At 36.1% G+C, this 25374-nt stretch overlaps 1 pseudogene; it reads left to right on the top strand.

Annotated features, from left to right (window-relative positions):
* Nucleotides 1–6461: 6461 nt before the first annotated feature.
* LOC138176085 (14-3-3 protein zeta/delta pseudogene) lies at nt 6462–7187 on the top strand (annotated as a pseudogene).
* Nucleotides 7188–25374: the final 18187 nt, after the last annotated feature.

The raw sequence follows: 25374 nt of genomic DNA, 5'->3' as shown, positions 1-25374 counted from the left end.
GTACTGGAGTTCAGAAGAGATTAGGGCTGGATATATGGCTCTCTGAGTCATCTGTATAGAATGAAGGATAGATAAAAAATTAACTTTAATGTGATTTTACTAATGTATTTACCATGAAAATGAAACAGAGGGTGGAATATTATGGATGAGATTCTATTACCACAGTTTATACCCATCTTTTTCTAATCCATAGTGATTTTATATTATATGATGCAAATCTTGGTTGAACTGATAGTTGCAATAAAAAAATCAGAGATGGAATGAATCAATTTTAGAATTTATGATGGATATGATTTTCTTTTCTTTGAGATTTCTCTACCTCTTTCTTCTTTCCTTTTGTTTTCTTTTAAATTCATTTCATTTTTTCCCTCTTTTTAGACTGGATCTCTCTTTCTCACCTACAGCAGTCAGTAACAGGCCTGCCCCCACTATTGATTGACAAGACAGCTTTGGCCCACTCTGTTTCTGATCTAAGTCAGTTTGCCCCTCCTTAGGGAGTATGCTTGTTGTCCCATTGTCATCTCAAGCTCAGCGTGTTCAAAACGGAACTTGCTGTATTTCCCCTGAAATCCCTCTTTCTTCAATATTTCCCTCTTTTGTTGTTTGCTCAGGTTTGCATTCTCAGAATCATTCTTGACTTTTCTCTCTCCCTCACACAAGCCATCAGTATTTGATTACTCACAAAGTCTTGTTGTTCCTATCCTCACAAAACCTTCAGCATCCATATTCTCTTTTGAATAAGATTTCTTTTGAAAAAAGAGAAAAGTTAACCCCTTTGTAGAATGTCATAGATATTGCTTAAAATTTAATATTTCATTTTTCTCCACTTTCCTCCAGATATTCCATAAGTTTAAAAAATCTGATTCATTAATCCATTTGTTTGCCTGTCCCTTTACTTATTTGTTTGTTTGCCCATTTATTTGTTTGTTTGTTGATTGATGGTGACTATTTGGAGGATTCCTTAAACACAACAATGAGTCATGTGCTCAACTTCCTTGAATATAATTAATTAGTTTGGGTGAATTCTATTACTAAGTCATTTTTGGTTCTCATTTGCAAATCCCTTAACTTTTTCCCCCACTTTACTTCAGTTCAATACACATTTAAATGTGCCCACTATGTGAAAGGCATTGTACTGAGTTCTTCAATTACAAATTCAAAAGATAAAAATTATTGGAGCATTTATCAGAAAAATATTTTGTAAGTTATCAAATCACACTAACTAATGAAAACTTTGCTGAATTCAGCCTTATTACCTACCTACATTTTCTTCAGTCTTGAGAAAGAGTAAATTAAACTCATCAGAGAAGTTTTCTTTATTGAAACATAATGGTCCTACTTAAAATTACAGCCCTAGGTGTCTGGAAGATTTCAGATGATCTGTTTACTAGGTGTGACAAGTGACAAGACTTGTTTCCAAAGATCATACAAGAAAATAAATTCCATTACCTCATCTTGATATTATAACACAGAGAAAAATTCCTATGACCTTAATTATTATGTGAAGTAAGGGAGAAAAAAAATAATAGAATACTTTAAAAAGTTGTCAGCTACAGCTTCCTGTGATGATATACTCTTCTTCCATAAACGAAAATCATTTAAAATTTTTGGAAACTATTCAATTAGAGGTACCATAAGGACCAAAAGAGAGAGATGCTAACAGAACTACTTACATGATATGTAATATGTGTATATTTCTTCATTCCGTTCTACCTGGCAAATCATTCTACAATAATACCCCATTGTTGCACAGTTCAGGCCCATAGTATATTATTTCAGCTTCTAAATTCTAGATCTAGAATTTTTATTTTAGATTTTAGTTGATTATTGCTTACAATTTAAAATCACTGACTTCTTTCTAGTCTTACACTATGATAAAATATTGTGGTGGGTTTTTAAAATTATCATATCTACATTTTCCTCCATTCTTTGATGATAAGCAAGATACTTTTTCAACTCTTAAGTTCAGGTTACTGAACTCATTCAGTTACACTTTGTATCTATCAAGTGTTTTACTTTCTTGAAGATTATTTGATAAAATTAAGAAATTTTCATCTAAAGAATTGCATTTCACTCACCTTGGTTACTTCCATCTCTGCCAGATGTGGTAGAAAGCACTAATGATAAAATATGCAATTCTAAGAACAATGAAAGGGGAAAATGGTAATTGGTTTCGATAATTACCAGTTTAAAGCTATAGTAAGCTGATGAGTTACTACAGTGACAAAAGGACTTAGCTAAGCTTTGAAAAACTGTTCTTCTTAGAAAACTAACAATCTGCCAGGATTTTCATCACAGTACCTGGGAAAGGAAAAATGGAGGTTTCAAAAGAAATGAAACTGCTAAAACATAATTGGGGAAGATCTTACTTAACATTTTGGTATTTGCCATTTAAGGATATATTATTGCTTCTGTAAATGAATAAACCTCTACTAAAACTACTTAATAAATGGATTTCAAGGTTAGTAACCAAGAACACTGGTATGAAAATAATTGTTTTTTTCTCCCCACCGATCCCAGGCTATTCATTCTTCTAAGAGCATGAGTTAAATGAAAAAGTTTTGTCTTTTGTTTTTCTTTAGTCCTGTAGGAGAGGTAATTTATTTTTTAAATCTTGTTAGCTCCTCTACCCCAAAATGATATTGGTTAATTAAAATCAACAATAAAGTGACTCATTTGGGGAAGATTAAAGTAGAGCTCAACGGTCAGCCAAATGACATAGTGGAAAGTGTCAACGGTTGTCCCCTGGTAGAATCAGAGTTTAGAGGTGACCATTTCCTGCTGTACTTCTGCCCACAGATCTCCCATAAGAATCCAGAAGACCTCCTGAACTCTGTTACTGTAGCCACAGGAGAATGGATTCCCAGAGAGCCCCTAAGCTTCATGCTGTTGACTCTCACATCTTTCTTCATGACATGCTTAGTTTCTTGGCTGAAGTTAAATCAGCCTGACGCTGTTGTGAAAACACAACCTGGGGATGAGTTTTGTTTCAGCTCACTGCTGATCACAGAAGAGAATGGAAAAATGGCTGTGGTGACAAGAAATTCAATTCCCCAATCCTCCCCCTTCCTCAAAAGGTGTGTAGGTTTTTGGAGGAGCAGTCAGGGACTACAAAATCTCCACTGAAATAACAATGTAGACATGAGGACTCTGCCTTAGCAAACAAGCAATTTCAAGGGCTAGAGATCAATATATGAGAGAGGTGAGAAACAGAAAATTAAACTCATCAAAGAAGTTTCCTGCGTTGAAACATAATTGTCTTTGCCTAAAACTAAGAACACTAAGTGTCAGAAAGAATCCCACACCTCACTCCTCTTTCACCAGATTAAAAAAGCATGCAACACTCTGGGGAATTTTTAATCCTTGAAAGTATCACAGACAAAACATTTAAAACAAGGTTATTTACATTTAAAAATTAGATCCTTTTTCCTATCAGCATGACATCGCTCCATGTCATTAAATGATAAGAACTGAGCAAGACTTGGGGATGTCTCTTCTGTTTGTAAAATTATCCTTCCAACACTGTAATCATTTAACTTTGCACAATTCCATTAAAAAAAAAAAGACATTTTAAGCAGTTTGTTGAATACTCAAACTCTTGTTAGAAATCTGTTCCACAAAGGTAATAGTCTCTTGATTTAAAAAAGAAAAGTATAATACAAATACATTTTCATTTTAGCAAGATAGTAGAGACTGTAGCTGTTGCAGAGGCATATATCACCGGCTCATAAATTAAACTGTTTATGGTAGCAGACAGTATACTTAAGGTTTCAAGATGACTTTCATTATACCTCCCTGTTTTCAATCATTCACAAGTTTCTGAAAAACTTGTGTATGTTTGGACTCTACTCTAAGGTAAATTCTTTGTAGACAGTTAGAGAAAAATAAATTCAGCCATGTCTGAGATACATGTAAAAACATGCCTTTTGTGTCTCAGTTACCATTTATTTTGTACTTAAATTGCTGTGTAAATGGCTAAACTTTGAAAGGGGAAATGTTGCGTGTATGGGCACAACTGAAGAAATAAATTCAAAACATAACATTGAAAAATATTGAGCTAAGTTAAATACTGTTTAGAATTTAGGACATGAAAATGCAAAATGTCCAATACGCTTTGTGTCTTATTCCCAAGATATGCAATACATAAGACATTTACATCAAAATACCTCATGTAAAATGTTAGGAGCACATTAAGGCTCTGCACTTACACAATTGAAAAATAAATAAAACAGAAAGAGTGTGAATATTCACTTATTCTGAATGCTGGATATTGAACTGCCTTGAGATGAATCAAAAATAGAAAGCAGCCATGATTGTAATAAAACTACAATTTCTAAATTTGCAGGTCTTTATTTGAAAGATTTTTTTAAAACAAAACCTAGATCCATACATAATCAAATTTCAATTGGGGAGTGGTTTTGTCTAATTAATTTTTTAAATTAAAAATTACAATAAATAATGGAGAGTAATTATAAAAGTGAATGTTCAGTCATTTCTCTGGGAGATATACTTTACTATCAGAACTGTAACTGGCACATTTGTTAGCCAGGATAAACAAAAAAAAAGATGGCAGTGGAAGTTGGGGCACATTTGGCTATTGCCTGGAAAACTCTGAAGCTGCTACTGGGTAGAGAGGTTATTATCCAACTGGAACCAGGTAGGAATCAATACAGGACGGTCTCATCTGACATCCAAAAATCAAGGAGAAGTACATTATCAGATAGTTTCTTACTTTAATTAATTACTCTTGCGAATTAGACTAAATAGTTGTTGAAGAAGTGAAAGTACTGTAGAAAGGAAACCCAACACATTTTTAAATTGCACATTTTAAATGAAATCATTTTTTTTAACCATTTACATTTCAGTGCCCTTGGTTATACTCCCAACAACCCTGCCCTAGTCAGTGTTCATTATTTCAATCTTACGTATCAATGGAGGGGCTCTTGTACTTTCTGTTATATAAAATCTGGCAAAATTTTTGTTTCTGTTTCCAAAATAAATTATTTTGAAGAACTGATTACATTCAGATTTGTTATGAACTCAGCCTCAGAGATCTCTTATGACATTGACAATTGACCAAGAATTTGATGACCATATCAGGAGAGTAATAATAAAACTCTATTATGAATAATTTAACTTTTGGTGGTTCAGAAGGAACTCATTCTTCAGAGCTCAAAAATCATCATTATGAATGTCAGTTTTAATGGCCACGTCATACAAATGTAAAATGACACATTTATAAGATTTTTGAGACAGATAAGATAATTTCATCCTGATTTAGAGGATAAGGAAAACTAAGTCCAGAATGGTTAGGTGATTTGCTCATGGTCTCACAAGTGATGACAGACCAAAAGAAAAGAAAAAAGAAAGAACAAAAAAGGTTCTCTTACCCTAAGGCAGGAACCTATAGACACACTATTAGTAATCATTCTCAGCTCTTTTTTTTTCTTAAGGAAACATTGCAATGTGTCTTCTATCATAAAATCTCTGAAGAGAAACAAATAATTCTGATGTTTAGCAATGATTTCATGGAAACAATTTAAAATAAATGTATTTCCTCTTATAGTTTTGGACCTGAGAATAATGAACTTTCAAAAGTGGAGCCATGTTTTCCATTCTACAAACCCAAAAGAACTGCCAGAATCCAGCTCAGCTAAAACATGTTACTCAGTCAAGACAATCAACAAGCATCTATTAAGCATTCATCATTCATTCATTCATTTATTTATGAATTAATTCATTACTTATTTACTTGTAAATACATTTAACTTTATTTATTTTAACTTAGGTTTCAGGAACTGTGCTAAACACTGGAAATAAAAGTACAAGAAGAAAGAAAGAAAGACTATCTCTACCCTTAAGGAGTTTACATTCTGCTATGGAAAGATAGAGCATATAAGGAAACTATAGAGAGATTATCTTATTATGCTCCATCTACTACTTTAATTTTATCTGATAATGTCTTGCAAAATATATCTAATGCTTTGAAATCAGAGGAAATACAAAATAAACTGTTCAAAATGCATGAATGATCTGGGAGAGGATAAAAGATGATGACAGAAACTGAAATAAATCTGTACAGATATTGTAAATTAATCCTTTAAAAAATCAGTCCTCAACAAGAGGAACCAAAATCATGTCATGCAGAGATTGGTTGAGGAAACTGGTAATACTTATTATAAAAAAGAGAAGATTTACTGAGATATGAGCCATCATGTAGGAGAGGGAATGAGGATTATTCTTATTGGTTTTAGAAGAAATAAGACCAATTGGAAGAAGTTATACAGAGAAAGGTTTCTGTCCATAGAGCTTTCTAACATTCAGATTTGTACTAAGTGGGTTGTCAAGAATGAATGAATGAGGATACTGTGTCAGCCCTGCAGCTGGTGCTGCCACCGCCAAGAGACTCTGTACATCCATCCATCTGTCCGTCACCCACTCTGGGCACAGAACATTGAGTCATGGATAAAAATGAGCTGGTGCAGAAAGCCAAATTGGCAGAGAGATATGATGACATGACAGCCTGCATGAAGTCTGTAACTAAGCAAGGAGCTGAATTATCCAATGAGGAGAGGGATCTGCTCGCTGTTACAAAAATGTCATAGGGACTGGAAGGTCATCTTGGAGGGTTGTTTCAAGTATTGAGCAAAAGATGGAAGGTGCTGAGAAAAAACAGCAGCTGGTCTGAGAATACAGAGAGAAAATTGAGACCGAAGTAAGAGATATGTGCAATGATATGCTGTCTCTATTGGAAAACCTCTTGATTCTTAATGCATCACAAACAGAAAGCAAAATTCTTCTTGGAAATGAAAGGAGACAACTACTGTTATTTGGCTGAGGATGCTGCTGGTGATGACTAGAAAGGAATAGTGGATAAACCACAACAAGCCTATCAAGAAGCATTTGAAATCAGCAAAAAGGTGATGCAACCCAACCCAACACATCCTATAAGATTGGGTCTTGCCTTGAACTTCTCTGTGTTCTATCACGAGATCCTGAATTCTCCAGAGAAAGTCTGCTCCCTTGCAAAGACAGTTTTTGATGAAGCCATTGTTGAATTTGATACATTAAGTGAAGAATCATACAAAGACGGCATAGTAATGATGCAATTCCTGAGAAACAACTTGACATTGTGGACATCAGACACCCAAGGAGATGAAGCTGAAGTGGGAGGAGGGGAGAATTAGCCAGCCTTCCAACTTTTGTCTGTCTCATTCTCAAATTTACACAATAGATCATTTGAAATTCATGCTGTCCCACAAATAGTTTCTGTTTATGATTTATGACAGGTTTATGTTATTTCTATTTTGATTTCTATATTTCCCATGTGGTTTTATATTTAATATTAGGAGTGTAGAGCCAGTTAACATTTGGGGAGTTTTTTCATCTGAGGTGGCCAATATGGGGATATGGAATTTTTATACACGTTTTACATGTTTGGTATAGTACTTTTGGTACATTGTGGTTTCACAAGACTAGTGTTAAAGCACCTTGCATATCTAAGCAGAGAAATCTGCCTACATATTGATCTGTCATGGTGGGGGGATAAAGGGATAATTGGTTCCAGCCACAGGTATAGTTCTTATGGGTAACTTAGGGGTGGAGCACTCATGGCTGTGTGTAATGGGAATATAAATTTTTAAGATCTTCCCTTCCCCTAGGCTTAAGTGCACCTGGAGCCTGTGCTGGGAGACTTGTTTGTCAGGAGATACTTTGTGATTGGGCAGTAGGTCAAGAAGGTTGTTACATTCTCTGATCCAGGAGAAGGCTATACAAGCCCTGATGGGAGACTTTGCTTTGGGGCTCACTTTGAGAAGTGTTGTGTGATTTGACCAGATGGAGACTCTGGGCAGCCATTGTTTGAGAGCCCCCCAGCTTTGAAAACCCAGATGTTGATGCTTCCCTCTCTGGTACTTGTGATTTGGTATGGATGTAATGGTTGGACAGTTTGGAAGTCTGTCTATTTGATATGTTTTTCTGTTTTCTTATAACTTCTGCTTTGTAACTTCTGTCTGTATACTCTGAAGTTCGGGGTGCTGACCTTTTTCCCCTGAAGTAGGTAAATGATATATGTTTGATTGATTAAAGTAATTTTGTTAACCCATTTTGAGTTGTTTTCTTTTAGAAAAGCATATCTAAGAACCTGTGTTGGCAGCCACCCTGGGGATGCTGGGGTGCTTGCTGCTACACTGTGGTAGAAACAGATGTACCATAGATATTACACTTCATTCCATGTGTATCTGTGGAAGACAAAGTCTCAATGTGTACACCTTTATAATTGCATTTGCAAAAGTGTTCCTTAAGACAAAGTTTTAACCCAGTCAATTTCCATTCACATTCAATTATTTGTAAAGTTACCTGCTAATCAATTTCATTATTTTTGCTACACTCATTTTATTTGTATTTAAATGGGTTAGACAACCTAAGAACAAATGTACAAGTAAAGATGCAGTAAAAATGAATTGCTTGATATTCATAAAGCCACTGCATATCAAGCACAGGAGTAAAATTTAAAAAAAACATGTATTTAACTATTTTTAGGGTTTTGCTTTTGTGATTTTTTTGATACTTGCCTAACATACATGTGCTGTAAAATAGTTAAAAGGAAATAACTTGAGATGATGGCTAGCTTTATTTAATGTCTTATGAAATTTTCATGAATAATCCAAGCATAATTGTTAAGAACATGTGTATTAAGTTGATATAAATGGAATAAAAGTTTTATGAATGGACTTTTCAACTACTTTCTCTGGAGCTTTTCATTTAAATCATATCTTTAGTTCTGAAACTTCTCTAAAGGAAATTTTACATTTTGAAGATTTACTTCCCATGGGTAGCTATGTAATAGGCTTTAAAAAAAGTTTAAAGTATAAAGTTATCAAATGGCAAGAGTTTTATATGTTCCATATTGTTCCAAACATTACTCCTCTCTCCACCACTCTGATTTTCAGGTACTCTTTTAAAACAAAAAGTGGTGATCTGAATAAAATCATATATTCCACTTAAAAAAAAAAGAATGAACAAATGAATGAAAAAGCATTTATCAGGTGATTACTATGTGCCTAGAAATGTAGTGAATTCTTATGTCCTGAAAGCCTTTAAGCAGATGACTGTTGCATTAAAAAAAGTTTAATGCTTCAGATAGAAGTTAGATTAGACAGCTCAAGTTTATGTAGTAGAAGGAAGGGAAGGAACCAGGCATTTATTAAGTGGTTACTTTGTGCTAGGCACTGCACCGAGTGCTTTGATCCTGACAACAACCTTGTGAAGTAGGTGCTGTTATTATCCCCATTTTACAGTCAAGGAAACTGAGGGTGACTGAGGCTAAGGGACAAAGCCAGGGTTACATGGCTAGATTTTAACTCAGTCCTTCCTTCCTCAGGCACAGTGCTGTATCCATTTTACTCCCTTATTGCCCTTTTAAGTTTTACAGAATACTTTTGTCCCAGCGATTCTATGAGATAGAGAATTCTGGTATCATGATTCCCATTTTTTTTAGAACTAAATATCATAAAGTGATTTACTCATCATTAGTAGGTATTGAAACTATTATTTCAGCTGAGGTTAAAACTTGTGATTCTAGAACTGGTAGTCTCTTTAAAATCCTATAAAAAATTCCTTCTAACTTTAAGGGCTAATGTTATAGGATGTCTTTCATTTATCTTATTCTCTTAAAAGTATGAGGGAAGGGGAAATCTATTCTTATCTTAATGGATTTGTGATGGACTTTCCACCAATGCAGATGACTTTCTTTCCATAGATTCCCAACATACATATCTTTCCACAAATCCTCCATGGGAGATCCACCCAATACATTAGATGTCCTTTTCTGGATCTTTACCCATTTCAAAGGTACTGATACAGTTGTCTTCCTGTTTGCCCTCATTCTCACTACATCAAAGCCATACCTCCTGTATCCCTCATGCTGAGCTCCAGTGTCTACTAAATAATAACTGCCTAAAAATGCTTGTTAAATTCAAGTAAACTGTTGAATATCATTCATGTCAAATCTTATATTCCAAGTGATGGTAATTATGGTAGCCACCTTCTCCTTTCTACCCATTATATATGTCTTTCCACTTTCTGCAAGTCTTAGGTTACCTGTAACTTTTATTCTTCTTAGATTACATTATTCCATAGTTTACAACCTTACCAAGGTAGTGAGGTGTGGCCGTAGATAGTGTGTTGGACCTGGAATCAGGAAGACCCATTTTCTTGAGTTCAAATCTGGGTTCAGACACTTACTAGCTGGGTAAGTCACTTAACCTTGTTTGCCTCAGTTTCCTCATCTGTAAAATGAGCTGAAGAAGGAAATAGCTAACCACTCAAGTATCTTTGCAAGATCAAGAGTCAGAAATGACTGAAAAAATGACTCAACAACAGCAACAACAGAATCATAAAGAGAATATTGGTGCTGCACAGGTTTTGTGGCAGAGAGCTCTTCAGGATCACTAAAAAAAATGGTAATTTCATAAATGTGCATTCTTATCAAACAAACAAAACATATACTGAAACCAGTTATTTTGACAAATCAGCCTATATCTTCAGTGAAATTGTTTATTTTTCATAGCCTAGAAAGTATATACTTCCATACTGACACTGGTTTGCATGTCCAGGTCGTGTACTTTGTCAGTGCTCTGTTCGTGTATAGGTCACAAGACCAAAAAAGGAAATTTGGGGAACATAAATCAAATGAGGAAGACCAAGTTATGAGATTGTCTTAAATGTAGAAAACTGTTATAAAAACTCAGCTTTCCTAAATAATTCTAATGCAATAAGTCTAGCAGTTGTCCAATTGGTGATATGATTACCTAGCTGGCACAGTGGATAGAGTGCTGGGCCTGGAGTCAGAAAGACTCTTTGTCCTGTGCTCAAATCTAGCCCAGACACTAACTGGCTGTATGACTCTAGGTAAGTGTGTTAAGCAAATTTGCCTCAGTTTCCTCCCTATAAAATGAGCTGGAGAAGAAAATGACAAACCACTCCAGTATCTTTGCCGAGAAAAACCCAAATGGGGTCACCAAGAGTCAGACACAAGTGAAAAATAACTGAACGACAAAATACTTCTAAAAATGGAAAACTAAATTTTATGGACTTTCAAAACATAAGAAATCCTAAAGAAATTTGAATGATCATAACTGTGTATGATTGTTTATGGAGTTTCTAGATGATGCCTATCATTGCTTTGGACATTATACAAATGCAAAATTAAAAGTCAAATCCAAATTACTTCTAATATGTACGCACCCCAAAGAACAATAAAAACATGAGCTATACATTCAGAGTAAAAAAAAAACACTTATTTCAGAGAGGAGTGGGAGTTTACTTAAAAGTCAATGTTGGGGTACCAAAAAAGCTGAGAATGGAGACAGATGTGCTGACAACTCTGTTTCATAGCAGGAAGTGGAAACATGGTCACAATTATACAGCAAGACTGTAGGTGTCTTTCACCTCTCACTTTGAGGGTTGAGCACAATGCCACAATTTTTTTAAACTTCCTTTTCAAGGAGAACACAACTGTCTCAATTATCCACATAATTTTGCCTGTCTCATTTTTTCACAAGTGACATCTGAAGTTCAAAACCAACTTGGCACTTATCTTTTTATACTTCTGAATGTTAAGGGAGTTCAGACCTGTGAAACTGTCCCACAATATTTCTTTTTTAATGTGTACCAAATTGTTTCAGATCCAGTTCTTTCCTTGTTCAGATTATTGTTGAGATTATACACATCGCAAAATAAACAAACAACCCAAGTCTGATGAATATAGGCCTGATTTAACCCTCTGTAGAGTTACTTTCTGTTACCAATGCAGGGACATGGGTGTGGGGAGGACAAGAAAAACAGATTTATTCTGCCCACTGGTCTAGCCCTGATTATTTTTTTTTTAACAAACTATTATGCATGTGTGTGTGTGTGTGTGTGTGTGTGCGCCAAGCTTGTGTATTTATGATCACTCTTGGAGAGTACCTCAAGATTATCAAAAAATTGTGGTAATGACCTCATATAAAGTATTTATACTGCTGTTATTAAACTTCTCTGAATTTTTAAGTTCATAATGAATCATAGTTATTCAATTAAATTCAACAAATAATCAGTACCTACTCCATAGTGAGTGGTCAAGATTTTTTTTAAAATAAAAACCATCTATACCTTTCAGTAGTTTAAATTCTACTTGTGTTTTAGGGGAGAAAACACAACATGTTCAAATAGATAGATAGAGATATATCAATATAAAATAAATCCTATTTATGCATAGTTTGTTTCAGTCAACTATTATTCTATTCATATTTCCTGATTGAAAACAGTTCTATGACTATAAGTATATATTTTTCTTTTATATATCCTCTGTGTGTGTGTGTGTGTGTGTGTGTGTGTGTGTGTGTGTGTATCTTACCTGGCCAATGAATTATTAGAGAAGGTGATAAGGATGATCCTGATTCATTTGAAACAAAAAAAACCTTTTTTTTTTTTTTTAAGAAAGAAAATGGTCTTGTCAGGTCTTTGAAGTTGTCTTTATTATGTACTAAAACACACTTCCTGATTAAATGCTGCAATAGAAAACATTTGAATCTTTTAAAAGAAATTGTTTGGATAATGGGTATAAATGCAAAGGTGGCTTAGTGACCAATGACCTGATTAAAAGTCAGGAAAATATGAGTTCAAAACCAGCCTCCATACTAGCTGTGTGGCCTTGGGCAAGTCAATTAACCTCTGTTTGCCTCAGTTTCTTCATCTGTAAAATGAGGATTATAATAGCACCTACCTCCCAGAGTTGTTGTGAGGTTCAGATGAGATTGACATGAGTAAACCATTTTTTTTAAACTTAAAGGACTACATAAAGGCTAGCTTTTATTTTTGTTATTATGTGATAATCCTGCCTCAGCATTATTTAGTATTATTAGCATTTCTAGGAGTCTAAATGTAGCGGCAAGCACCCCAGTGTCCCCAGGGTGCCTGATCACACAGATTCTTGGATCTGCTTTGATAAAGGAAAGCAACTCAAAATGGGTTAACAAGCTTACTTTAATCAGTCAGACATATATCGTTTACCTTGTTCAGGGGAAAAAGGTCAGCACCCCGAACTTCAAAGCATACAGGCAGAATTATCAAGACAGAAACAGATCAAGTAGACAGATTTCCAAACTGTCCAACCATTACATCCATACCCCGTCAACATCTGGGTTTCCACATCTGGGTTTTTTTTTTCAAAGCCTGGGGGGGGCGGGCCTGGACAACGGCTTCCCAGAATACAGATCAAATCACAGAACACTTCTCAAAGTGAGCCCCCAAAACAAAGCTACACATCAGGGCTTATATAGTCTTCTCCTGGCTCAGAGAATGTAACAACCTTGTTTACTCACTGGCCAATCAAAAAGTATCTACTGAAAAACAAGCCTCCCACCCCAGGCTTCAGGTGCACTTTAGCCTAGGGGCAGGGAAGATCTTCCAAATTTGCATTCCCATTACACTAAAGCACAGTGATATCTCTGCCCTCTATATTTTGTCCTATTCTATAAAGTTCTAGAATACACTGCCAGTGTTCATGAGCATGAAATAAACTGATTTCAATTTATTACAATTACATTTCCAATTTCACTGAACATTTAATTGACAAGGTAACATATGTAATAAAATAGCATTTATTAGATATGTATGCAAGGTATTGCTTTAGACTCTGAGGACCCAAATCAAAATAAGATATAGCACCTGCCCTCAAGGAGTTTATGATCTACTGAGGCAGATAGAGATAAGTGGCATTTCTAGTTTGGTGCAAATGAATGCCAACCAGAGACTCATTTAAGAAGGGAGAGTTCACTCCTGGTATTAGAGTAGGAGAAAGGAATTATAAAAGCTTCTTAGTATAATGTATGCAAATAGGAAGTTTCATGCTAATTACATAGTACAGTTCATCTAAATGATTAAAGTATATTTACATTTCTCTCATGCATACATTTGATAATTATCCTAAGATTCCCCCTAAAACAAAGGTCTTTTTTTTTAACACTAGGTATAGGATACTATAACTTCTGAAGAATTGATATTGAAAGTTTTCCAAAGGTCAAAGGAAACATGTAGGACACATATTAGCAGACTGACACATACTAATAAACGAAGAACTATGCAAGGAAAGTGATGTAATGTATTAAAAGAATTGTATGACTAGAAAAAATGATGAACCAGTGACACAGAGAAAATGGCAGATTAAATGAAAGACAATATGAAACCTCTCTTGGCATACAATGACTTCTCCATATAATATTGGGAGAATGAGAAGAAAGCCATTGGGTGGATGTGATATGGGCAAATGTATGGCAATTACACAGGGTGAGCCAGCAAGAATGAATTGGGGTTGTGGTCTGGCCTAAGGCACAGAAGATGCCCATCAGTGAGATTATGGATACATTCAAGTATGGGAGTAATGACAGTTTCTTTCATTTTTCAAATGCTACTGAGAAACATATGGCAACTTCTGCTGCTATTTAAAATTAGATTCATAGAAGTGACTTGGGGTTTCACACCTATTTGTTTATAAGTGAATTGAAACCAGAGTAGTAATTCCTAACTAGAACACTGCCACTGATGTTAAAGTGCCTTTCTGACTGTGTATAATGCATACTCTTCATTTTACCTCCTACACACCCCCAGAATACAACTCATGCACACTTTTATTTTCTTCTGAATTAAGTCAAGAAGACAATTTTCTGTGGTATGGATTGGTGGAAATCAGAATAGGTAGAGGAAATATTCATATCATTGGACTCATGTTCCTTGAAGAATTAATGTACAAGTAATAAATCTATGTATATATCCTCCAGTACTGCATCTCCCAGGCTCCATTCCTACATCCTTAATTCTTTTCTATCTACCTTCGCCTAGCTAATAATAATAGCAAACATTTTATAGTGTTTTGATTTTGTCAAGGACTTTGCATATTTTATCTCATTTGATCCTCACATTTACTTAGGAGGTAAATGATATTATTCCCTTCATTTTACAGATGAGGAAACTGAGGCATGCTGAGATTAAGAGACTTTCTCAGGGTCATACAACTACTATGCCTCTGAAGCAGGATTTGAACTAATCTTTCCATAAGCTCCCAAGTTACTTACTGTTCCCCTAAGCCACCTACTTGTTTAGGTCCCACAAACATCTCAAGCTCAACTAATTCAAAAGCAAATTCATCATCTTTTCCCTTAAACCTTCTCTTCCTCCTGATCACTCTATTTCTATGGAGGTCACCATCACCTTCCAGTCACCCAGGTTCATAACTTAGGAAACATCATCAACTCTTCATATCAACTCATCTCCTCCCCTCCTATACACAAACAGTTGCCAAGTATTGATAATTCTCCCTCCGTCAAAACAAGTCCAAAAAGGAGCAGATTAAAAGAATCACCCAATCAATCCTTGTAATCAAGTTTCAAGCACTGATTATGCAAGTATAAATAACACTTTCTCTACCTTCAGGGAGCATACATTCTGATCTATCTACCTTTTGAAAAAATAAATAGAATATGACCAAAACTGAGAGTTCCTTGAAAAAAATCATAAATGAGAGGCAAAGTATATTTAATATTTTTAAGGCCTGAAGCTTAATTTCTTGAAAACCTTGGCGTGTGGACACTTACATATTTCTGTGCCTGGCCTAATTGGAATTTATGAAATTCTGCTTTGTTAAAGGAAACATAGGCACAAACCAGGACATACTTAGGGGAAACAATATAGTTTTGTTTCAATATACACTCAAGTCTCCTTGAGTTGTTCCTCGAGTTGTGTCTCTCTCTTTCTCTCCTCCTTTCTCTTTCTTTCTTTCTCTTCCTTCCTTCCTTCCTTCCTTCCTTCCTTTCTTCCTTTCTCTCTCTCTCTCTCTCTCTCTCTCTCTCTCTCTCTCTCTCTCTGTCCCGATTCCATGCATTTTCACTGGTCCACTCCTTTTCTTAGGATGTTCTCCTTCCTCACCTGTGCCTCCTGGCTTCTCTCCTTCAAGTGTCACCTAACATCCTGCCTTCCACAAGAAATCCTTCATAGTGCTTTCCCTTGGAGATTATCCCCAATTGATCCTGTATATCTTGCTTGTATGCAAATGTCTGCACCTTGTCTTCTCTATTAGACTGTGAGCTCCTTGAGGTCAGGAATTGTTTTTGCCTTTCTCAGTGCTTATCACTGGCAGTACCTGCCAACAGTAGGTACTTAATAAACACATGTTAACCTATGAGGCAGCATCTAGACTATTTATAAAGGATACTCTGAAATGAAAATCATTCTCTAAGTAATGACTGTCCATGTGTCCAAATCCATTCTAAGCACACACTGTAGAAGAACAAAGAAATATGACATTGATTCCCTGGTTGAAGAGTTTCAACCCTCATACAGTTCATCAATATACTTTGTTGCAAGCATCTAATGCATGAAAGGATAATAGGTTTGAGTATGCATATGGCTCAGCATAAATATTTGCTTATGAGAATAATATTTTATATAAATATCATTATACAAGATAATCAACCATATATGTTGTGAACAAGGTACATTCCCAAATGGTATATTTCATCATCAATAGCATTGTCTTTGAACGTGCTACTAGACACACATATACTCTTCCTTCTGATAGAAACAGTAAGATCCAAGGGTTGGGTTTTGCCAGCAGGCCGCACCAGCCCACAAGAACTTGTTCAGTAAACTGTGGGACAATTTTTCCAATGGGATAAAAGACATTCTCAAGTCCACCTGATTGCTTCTGTGTCGATTAATCAAAACATTTCTGACAATTAAGGAAAAACAGATTCTGTATCATCCTAGTGTGGTTGGAGGAGAAGTGAGAGGAAGGATTCTTTTAAAAGATTTAATTTAGTTCATGTGCCAAATCAGTTAGAGCTTTGCAAGCTCTATCCTGAACTATATTTGGCCATGTGTCTTGAAGACACAAGGCCAATTTCTGAAGCTACTGTCCCAGAAACTACTGTAAATGAGAGATAGTTGGTTTAACAATTGCTGTAAACTGTGTCCAGAAAGCCCAGGTGAAATCATGAAGCTACAAAAGACAAATTTTCTTCATGTACTACCATATCTCTGACATTTGTTTTTCTTTAGTGTTTGGGCAAAACTGCTTCTGTATGGTATATTTTATTTTAAAAAAATTATCAGAACAGAAATATTGCCAGCCCAGTCTATACCTTAGAGGATCAAAGCTTTCTTCCATTGTCACTTCATCTCTTCCTCCCCCACCCCTTTAAGCCCCCCCAGAATAGACATGCTCTTTAAAATTCTTGTTATTCATTGTTGAGATGGTTTTGATTCTTCATGACCCCATGGATCACACTGTCTGTGGGGTGTTCTTGGCAAAGATACTGGATTGGTTTGCCATTGCCTTCTCAGTGGATTAAGGTAAATAGAACTTAAATGACTTACCCAGAGTCATACAACTACTTAGTATCTGAGGCTGGATTTGAACTCAGGTCTTCCTGACTTTAGGCCTAGCAATGGATCCATTGAGCCACCTAGATGTCTCTTAAAAATCTACTATTAACTTTTTAAAATCGTAAACAAATATCACAATGACAGAAAGACTATTGGTACCACTTATTTCCCTAAGGCCCAGCCAAAATAATTTTTCCCTTTGATTTTATAGGTAATTGCTTTAGTTTTTCTATGGAAAAAATATTAGTTATTTTTTCCAATGTAATAACATCATAGAGTAATATAATATCCGGGTCAAAAAAATGCCAGAGGTCAGTTAGTCCAACCTCTTTACAAATCATAGATCTTATCTATCTATGGGCTCCAACTCACAGATAAAAGACATATCACTATGAACTTCCTACATTTCAAGACATACTATGAAATTCTGAACATAGCCCTTATTATAAGGAAGCTTTTCTTACTGAAATTTGCCTATTTGTACAAAATAGAATAGATTTAAGACTTAAATTTATTAATATTTCTCAACATTTGGAGTTTGGTGAAACTTTAGCTGCATACTTGCCAAAAGCAAGTCTTAATTTTTTTTAATCATGAATAAATTCAAACAAATTTAATCCATGCTTTTTCATGACTCATTTACACTTCAATCAGCAAATTATTGCTTTTATAGAGCTATTTGATGTCAATCTTTAAAGGATTTTTCTCTTTTTTTGTGAACAGGTGGTTACATTTTGCTCAGGATAAACAAATCTAAATACCCAAAACCTTGGGTGTGGTTAAAATCCTGAAGCAATGGCTTTTGGCTCTATAATACACTTGGCTAAACAAGCACTCTCTTTGTTTTTAAAAGTGTATTAAAGGTTAAGTGTTCTAAATAGTAATGTAGATTAGCATGTTTCTTAAAAGAAAAACAATTTTTAAAAAGGAAGTAGGTAGGGGGCGGCCAGGTAGCACAGCGAGTAAGAGCACCGGCTCCAGTGTTGAGAAGACCTGGAGATCGAATCCCGGGCTCAGACACTTCGCACCCAGAAACACCTGGCCGTGTAACCTTGAGCAAGTTACTTAACCCTGATTGCTTAATAAAAAAATTAAAAAAAAAAAAAAGGAAGTAGGTAGGTTTAAAAGACAGTAAATAGCTTCTGAGATTGTTCCCCTCTACTAATTCCTATTTGGAAGTTTATCATATATAAGTTTATATATCTAGGTTCATAGATTTAAAATTTAGAAAATATCAAATCCCACCTTCTCATATTCTACAGATGAGGGAACTGAGGCAGAGAAAGTTTAAGTGACTTGTTCAGTCACACAGCTAAGCTAGTACTATTCAATACTACGAAAATGGGCACATACATTCTTAAGACCAAAAGCTTACCATCAGAAGTTTTCCTGACTGGTTAAAAGTAAATCTGTGATTGAAGGAAGAAGGGTGTACAACTGACTGTGGGCCATGAAGTGATATTAAGACCTGGAATCCCAATTATGACCTGGGTAATGAGTACCCCAGCTTCTCACAGAATTGGACATGCCCAAGAGGCTAGTATAATCAAATGGAAGTGGTATATTCAAAATATACAGACAGAAACAGATCAAGTAGACAGATTTCCAAACTGTCCAACCATTACATCCATACCCAGTCAACATCTGGGTTTCCAAATCTGGGTTTTTCAAAGCTGGGGGACTCTCAACAACGGCTTCCCAGAATTCAGATCAAATCACAGAACACTTCTCAAAGTGAGTCCCAAAACAAAGCTGCACATCAGGGCTTATATAGCCTTCTCCTGGCTCAGAGAATGTAACAACCTTATTGACCCATTGGCCAATCAAAAAGTATCTACTGAAAAACAAGCCTCCCTCCCCAGGCTTCTGGTGCACTTTAGCCTAGGGGCAGGGAAGATCTTCCAAATTTGCATTCCCATTACAAAGGGACATATAAATTCAGGTCACTAAGCATTTATTGAGTGCTTCTGAATCTCTGATCAGATCCTCAGAGAGAAGGCTGCAAGTCAGAGTTGAAGTTGGGGGGATGGGTGCTCAGAACAGTTTTTCTTCTATATTTCCCACCAGCCACACTGCTATCTTCCTCTACAGGATTATAAACTCCTTAAGGGCAGGCACCATCTTTATTTTGATTTGTGGTGGTATCCCTGGCCTTTAGCTTAGTACCTGGAATGTGGGAAGCACTTAATAAATGTCTGTTAACTGACTAACTGATTCTGTATCATGAATATTTTCCTCAAGGAAGGTATAGTGGACCCTGAAAAAAAATCACAAAAATGAAATTGACTATATCTTAAAGGACAGGAAATTTCTGGTTATTGGTGGAAATGCTACTTCTGAATCAGCTGACTTTACAGCCAGATCTCTGAATTGTTAGAGGAAAAAATGTCAAATCAAATAAAAAACAATTTGATAGAAAGAATAAATTTAAGAAGCTCCAGCCTAATCTACACAAATAAGGTACTGACAGGTAAAATGGAGAAATGGAATAATGGTGATAGCAGGAACGATCACTGTTTCCTAAGGTTCTTCAAATGATATAAAGTGCCAAAATTAGATGGTCAAACTGGCCCAGAAATCTCTTTAGCCAACAAGGATGTGTCACTTGGACCATGGTAATGCCAATTTAGAATAGAAAGTCATTTTCAAAACATTTTTATAAAGGGGAATTTTGATTACTATGAATGACATTGACTCATAAAACAGTAAAAACCAGTAAAGAGAAGAGCAAATCTGCAGAATGCCAAGTGTGACAACTAAGTGAGATCATTCCAAGAATATTTATAGGTGAAATTAGGATGTTAACATAAAGACTTAAAGAAAAAATAAAGTATTTAAATATTATCCATGATAGTGGGACCACTGTATTGTAAATCTAACCCTTAAATCCTTGATGTGCTACATGAAAAAAATAAAAATGGCTCTTAAGACAATGGAGTTGAGAAGACTGGCAAAATCAAAAGACATGCATGTAGAATTTCAGTCTGATTCAACTTAACTAATGGGGTGAATCAGAGGTTGAATCAGCCTATGGGGGCTATTCCATAAAATATAGGCCTGTAGCTCCCCTAGAAATCTCTGGGGGTTCCACTGACAATGATGATTCAGGTCCTTTTGGGAATGAAAAAATGTCTTTATTGGGGTGGCTAGGTGGCACAGTGAATAGAGCACCGCCCCTGCAGTGAGGAGGACCTGAGTTGAAATCTGGCCTCAGACACTTAATACTTACTAGCTGTGTGACCTTGGGCAAGTCACTTAACCCCAATCGCCCTCTAAAAAAAAAGAAAAATATCTTGATCTATCTAGCTATGTCAATGGTTCTTCTAGTCATGAGCTATTCTAGCTCAGCAATGAAGGGACTTCAGTCATTCAAGTATGATGCAGAATCATGACAGTGGCATGAGATGTTGGGAGCTGGATTGGTTAAAAAGGGAGATAGTTTCTAGTTGGCTCTCTACTTTTTACCCTCTAGATGACATCATGAAATTCTGAGACTTACAGTGGAAGGTGAGGGATGAGCTGGTGCTCCCTCCACCACTAATTCTTCCCATTACCTTGTGTCAGGTAGAGCAGGGTGGTGGGGAGAGTGGAGGGGTGTCTCCAGATTAAGTTAGCTTGTACCTGGTCCCCTGACTGCTTTTTCTACTTTGAGTTTTAATTTCCTGAGTAAACGGCTGAGGATCAACTGTAAGGGAAGTATGTGTAGGATTAGAAGCAACTTTGTGAGTTTGAGAGGTCCTAAGGTCCAGCACTTATTGAGTGAAACTCATCACAGGGAGTTTCTTCATTAGAAAAGATGATCACTGGGGAAAGAAATCAAGACCCTTAGCAGAAGACATAGACTTTGAGGGAGACAGTGCAGAAGAGAGGAGAAACATGTAAGTTCCTAATGAGCTGTCCATCAAAGTGATTTCTGTTCTGATAAGGTTTAAGTATCAGCACCCTATACCCAACAAAACTTAACAAGCAGCTGGTATTAGAATGGATAGATGTCTGGGCATAGAGTCAGGAAGACTCATCTTTCTCAATTCAAATCTTGCCTCAGACACTCACCAGCTGTATGACCCTGGACAAGTCACTTAACCCTGTCTGCCTCAATTTCCTCATCTGTAAAATGAGCTGGAGAAGGAAGTAGCAAACCACTCATTATCTTTGTCAAGAAAACCCCAAATGGAGCCATGGAGAGTCAGCCATGACTGACCACCTCCACCACCACCAACGATATAAATTGGTACTGAATCCTTTAAGTCCTTCTATCAAAGCAGTCTTTAAGTCTTTTCTGTTTAGCATTTCTTTTGTGTGAGGGAATAAGATACCTGTCCCATATTCGATTAGTATCAAAGTTTTATGCTCCTGCCTTTTAGGGAGGCCCTGGAAATTATCCAAAGCCTAAACCTTAATTTGTTTTGCCCCAGGGTGGTAGTTTAATGAGCCAAAAAGGGAACCTTGCACCCTCTCCAGCACAGGTTAGGTGGCCTTAACCTGGATCTAGACAACAGGACTAGTTCCTGAGTGGAGAAGGGTTTCTTCATGGAGAAGAGAATGGGCACAGTGTTCCATACTCTTGATGAAAAGAAAAAAACCAAATATTTACTAAGTAACTATTTTGTGCCAGGCCCTGTGCTAAGTACTTTACACTTAGGTATTCTTCCTCTTCTTCTTTTACTTTAGTAAACTGAGGTAGACAGAACTGATATGACTTGTCCAGGGTCACAAACGTAATTAGGTGTCTGAGTTGGATTTGAATTCATATTTTCTGGAATACAGACCCAGCATTCTATGGGCTATGCCATGTATTTGCCTCTTTCCTAAACTCAATGTGTGTGTGTGTGTGTGTGTGTGTGTGTGTGTGTGTGTGTGTGAGTATCCATGTATGGTAATGAGAATTCCAGGGTGGAAGAAAGGCCAGCCCATCCTTTACCTTTATTTGGAAGTTTCAGAGGTTCACGATGCCATCTGCAGGGTAAAAAGTTGTGCATGTGTACATATGTGTGTGTGTGTGTGCATTTTATCTTTTCACAGAACATATGCTTCTTCAGGGAAAACCTTGTTATGTTTTTTGTCGTTGTTGTTTCCAGAACCTAAGACAATGTCTTGCACAGAGTAGGTTTTTAATAAATATTGGGTTCCTGGCAGTATCTACACTCAATCCTGACTAGCAATGATTTGCTTGGAGAAGCTGAAGTCCACTCAAGTGAATTCAATGAGTATTTCCCAGGAAAGTCATACAATTCCTTAAAATCATTACCAGCTTTATTTGAACTCCCTTTTAAACCTCAAAGTCTTTCAACTTTGAGTGAGACCAAAGAGTCCATTGGAAAGGACAAAGTAAATGCAAGAGGTTTAAAGTTATCTGCTGCTTTAGACTTGCAGAGGATTTCACTGTTTCCCTCTTCCCTGTTTCATTAGCACTCTGCTCAACAGCTGCCATTTTATTAAATCAAAGAATACAGACACTACGATTGTCAATAAGAAAGCACAACAGAAATTGACAACAGATTATTTTTACTGTTATACAAAGTTGCCCTGAATGTCATAGAATATAAGCTTCCACAACATGCTTTATTTTTTAAAAAATTATTTTTTTTAAAGTGTGAGACAAGTTTGTCTTCTAAAAACACTGGGTATCATATTAAATAATTTTTCTCATCATGTTCATATGAGTTGAATGAGAACAATTATCCTCCCTAAAATTATTTTTTTTTGGGGGGGGTGGGTCTTGAAGGGCAGGAAATGGGGAAAGGTCTAGATATTGAATTTCTAAGGTATAGGGAACTTCTTGCCTATAAACTGCCTATATCAGCTCAAGTCAGCATCTGCTGTGCAGCATATTTGGCAGATTTGGCAATTTGGGGAAATTGGATGTTAAATGAACTGTCCATAGTAATACTGCCAGTATGTATCAGCAACAGTATTTGAACCCAGGTCATCTTTCCTGACTCCAAGACCACCATCTATTCACTATACATAATTCAACTTTTCTCCTATGTTCCAAAACTCAAAAGTTTATATTAATAGATACTTTAAAAATAACCCATCATAGCTAATATACTCTAATGAGATAAAGGCAATTCTTTTGGACTACTGAAAATATGTATGACAGTTTACACTGTCTGAGCAAATCAAAACATTCATATCTGCTGGACAACTAGGGCATGGCTTGGGCTTTCCCAGTTCTTTCATCTACAACATTCTCTTAAAGTGTGCATTTTCCTCTCTGAAAATGGGGATTAAGTATTTGTTCCATATGACTGGGCCATCCAAAAATCTGTTTCTGTTCTCAACATAGTCATCTGTGCTTGCTAATGCCCATAACTGACTTTAAGCAAAATCTTGAAGTAGGTAAAGTCTATTTGCTTCTTGCTACTCAGTTATATTTTTTACATTTGACTCCCAAACACTTTCCCTCTCCTAATCCCAAACATTTAGTCTCAGGCTAATAAATTTCTTTTGTGGGATAATCTGTGAAGAGAGATTTGAAATTTCAGAAAGAATGCCTAGAGATCAAAGCTTAGCAGTGAGGAATGAGTCTAAGAAACCTATACCAAACACATTTCTAATTCTAATCAAACTGTAAATTGGTCTTGGCATATCCTGAGACTTAGTGCCAAAGAAGCCTGAGACTAGATAGGCTAGGCTGGAATAGGAATTTATGAAGGATGCAAAGATCAATTTTTCAGACTTAGGCTTCATTAACTCTGGATTGCTATTCCTCTCAAAAGGAACTTGCTTTTGGCCCTAGGGCTTGGTTTATATTTGTTACTAAATTTCTCTGATTCCTGAACTCTAAACTTAAGCACCAATCTTCTTAACTTTACAAGCTCCTGAATCCATTTGACTCCCAGTGTTCAGACATATAGTACAACCAAACCCTTCTCATTTACTCCACTTTTAAATTTTTTCCTTAGCACTGCTACTCTCTCCAGCTATCCTTTGCTAATATCCTGCTGCTCAACAGTCCACTTTCAAGGATTTTTTTTAACTGTATGTTTTTATTAGTTTTTCTCTCTTTTTTTATTTTTTAGTTTACATCATTCATTTCCACAAGATTTTGAGTTACAAATTTTCTCCCCAATTTTTCCCTACCCACCTCCCCAAAACAGCGTTCCCTCTGAAAATCCCCTCCCCCAATTTGCTCTCTCCCATATCTTCCCCCATTACTCCTCCGATTCTAGTAGGGCACAGTGAATTTCTATGCCCCAGTGCCTGTGTATCTCATTTCTCAGTTACATGTAAAATATTTCTAGTAATATGTATATATATATATATATATATTTAAACATTTGATCTTAAAACTTTGGATTCCAGCTTCTTTCCCTTCCTCCTTTGTCAACCACCTTCACTGGGAAGATAAGCAATTCATTATAGGTTGTACATGAGTAGCTATGCAAAACATTTCCATAGTGGACATATTGTGAAAGACTGACTATATTTCCCTCCATCCCATCCCACCCCCCACTAGTTCTATCCTCTACTTTGATACTTTCCTTTTTCAAAAGTGGGTGCTTCCAACTTCCCTCCCTCCCAGCCTGCCCTCTCTTCCATTATCCCCCCTCTCTTCCTCTTACCCTCTACTCTCCTGTAGGGTGAGATACCCTATTTAGTGTGTATGTCGTTCCCTCCCTAAGCCAAATTCATTAAGAATAAGGTTGACCTATTCCCTTTTGCCTTCCTGTTCTTCCCCTTACATTTCTATTCCCTTCAACTATTCTCATACTGAGAAAAGTTTCATAAGTTACAATTATCATTTTTCCATGTAGGAATATAAGTAGTTCAACTTTGATAAGTTCCTTATGATTTCTTTTCCCTGTTTACCTTCTCAAGCTTCTCTTGCTTCTTGTATCTGAATGTCAAATTTTCTATTCAACTCTGGTTTTTTTCATGAAGAATGCTTGAAAGTCCTCTATTCCACTGAATGACCATATTTTTCCCTGGAACATGATACTCAGTTTT

Source organism: Petaurus breviceps, unplaced genomic scaffold (genome assembly GCF_028583685.1).
Source record: "Petaurus breviceps papuanus isolate PSGF00001 unplaced genomic scaffold, PetGlider_PUasm1.0 81, whole genome shotgun sequence".
Taxonomy (NCBI): domain Eukaryota; kingdom Metazoa; phylum Chordata; class Mammalia; order Diprotodontia; family Petauridae; genus Petaurus; species Petaurus breviceps.
This window is presented reverse-complemented; position numbering and strand designations above follow the sequence as displayed.